We start from the raw sequence: 2,470 nt of genomic DNA on the forward strand, positions 1-2,470 counted from the left end.
CACACACACACACACACACACACAGCTCCTCGGGGAGAGACACAGATGGCATCTGAAGTGAAGTTATAGGAAACCCTGTTTATATTCAGTCTGAGTCTCAGTTGTCAGTACTAGTTGAGTTTTGAGTTTAGGAAGCGTCTCTGAAACTGCAGTCTGACAACCAGTACAGTAAAGTACTGCAGTATAGGGATGGTTTCACATGTACCCCGGTACGAAATTATTACAATATTCATTTTATATACATGAATTTTGAAATGTTATATTTTCTGCCATTTTTCTATATTTTAACATAATCAGATTAAAACATTTATATTTCCTGTATTAACATATACATTTTAGCTTGTTTAACTGTATACATTTTTCCTGTCTTTTCCAGCAATTTAATTAATTTAATTTAATTAACAACAAAATTCAACTGAAATAAAATAACATAATATTTTAGTATTTTATAATTGTGTGTGTGTGTGTGTTTGTATGTGTATATATATATATATATATATATATAACACAATAAGGGCCTCAATGAGTGATGTTTTAGTATATTTATATACTGTTATAGTATTTAGTAATATTTTCAATTTGCTTTTTATTTTTTATTTTTCATTTAAATTTTAGTTTAAGTTATAATAATCTTATGTGCATTTGTTTTTGTTTTTTTCTGTTTAGCTTCATTTTTATTTCAGTTTTAGCAATTGTAGTACTTATTTTATTTCAGTTATTTATTTTTAAACGAATCATCTGAATGAACCAATTCCGTGCAATGCATGAACACAAGTGTTATTTAAAAAGACAGAGATATTTTTATCACTGTTCGCTGCACATCAGACAGAGTTTAATGATTGTCTCGATACAGTGTGACATTAAACAGCTACTTATTTACATTAGAAAAATGAGCTTGTTAGTGAAACAGCAGTTGAGCTACAGTCACACTGCTGTAATGTATAGTTCTGTTGGCTTAGTAGTGTCACTAGTCTGAGAGCCGCTGGAGTTGATCTGACTTGCTCTTTCAGCAGTTTTGCACACATCAGTCACTCCTAATGTGATCTAGTCGCGTCTAATCGAATCTGCCTCTGCATTTACACACTTAATATGAATGAATGACGGGAAGCAGCTCAGCGCTCGACAGCAGAGCTGATCGCATTCTGTGTGTCAATGAACCAATTCCGTGCAATGCATGAACCCAGTGTTATTTAAAAAGAGAGAGATATTTTTATCACTGTTCGCTGCACATCAGACAGAGTTTAATGATTGTCTCGATACAGTGTGACATTAAACAGCTACTTATTTACATTAGAAAAATGAGCTTGTTAGTGAAACAGCAGTTGAGCTACAGTCACACTGCTGTAATGTATAGTTCTGTTGGCTTAGTAGTGTCACTAGTCTGAGAGCCGCTGGAGTTGATCTGACTTGCTCTTTCAGCAGTTTTGCACACATCAGTCACTCCTAATGTGATCTAGTCGCGTCTAATCGAATCTGCCTCTGCATTTACACACTTAATATGAATGAATGACGGGAAGCAGCTCAGCGCTCGACAGCAGAGCTGATCGCATTCTGTGTGTCTGCATGCAAACACTCCTTTCTGCTTTATAAAGCCTTTGGGATACAGTTTATGTTCTACATAGTGTTTTATTTCCCCTTCTAATGTTGACTCATAGTCATGATGATTACATGATGTGTTTAACACATTTAATTGTATATATTTTTCATGTGTCTTTTCCAGTAATATAATAATTTTTCAAACACAGTTGTTTTGAAATCAAAATAATTTCATAATACTTTATTTATTTTTATTTAAAAAAAATTTCATAGTTTTCATAATTAAAAAAAAAAAAAAAACATTTTTTCATGATGATAATTGGATGCCACTCGCTGCATTAAATGTGCAACTTGATTGTATTTTTTCTTTTATAGTACTTTTTGCGTGCAACATTTTTTTGGTGTCAGTGTTGGTTTTGTTGAAATTATTTTCTAATTGAAAAAAAAAAATCACCATTTTAAGCCATTTCAGAGCAATAAATATTGAGACAAATATTTAATATTGCCAAAAGGCAGAAAAAATATTGACATTAATTTTCTTAAAATTTCTAAAGGGTTTAATGATTACTAACCGCTGAGCTGCTGATCATATTAACATATAAATAAAAGTTGTGATATTTTCACTGATTTATATCAGTTGTAATGTGATTATAATTAAGATTATGCCTACTTTGCATATTTTAAATGATTAAAGTAGAAATGCAAAAGAAATGTAGATATTATGTATATTTTTAGAATGCTTTGATTAAATGCAAGTAGATATTTTGACCTGTAGTATCAGCATATACAGTAAAACGAGCGGTTTTACCGCAGCAACGTCACAGAAGAGACGAGAGAATCTGCCGTCATGCGTGAAAACACAATCTGCTTCTAATTAGCCTGTGATTGTGTGTGTGAGTGTGTGTGTGAGAGAGTGAGAGTGTGTGTTTGTGTG

At 32.2% G+C, this 2,470-nt stretch overlaps 1 protein-coding gene across 1 annotated transcript in view; it reads right to left on the minus strand.

Moving 5' to 3' along the window:
• LOC107728136 (wiskott-Aldrich syndrome protein family member 1) overlaps nucleotides 1-2,470 on the minus strand; it is a 53,288-nt gene that overhangs the window by 46,623 nt on the left and 4,195 nt on the right.

Source organism: Sinocyclocheilus rhinocerous, unplaced genomic scaffold (assembly GCF_001515625.1).
Source record: "Sinocyclocheilus rhinocerous isolate Xijiao unplaced genomic scaffold, SAMN03320098_v1.1 scaffold936, whole genome shotgun sequence".
Classification (NCBI taxonomy): domain Eukaryota; kingdom Metazoa; phylum Chordata; class Actinopteri; order Cypriniformes; family Cyprinidae; genus Sinocyclocheilus; species Sinocyclocheilus rhinocerous.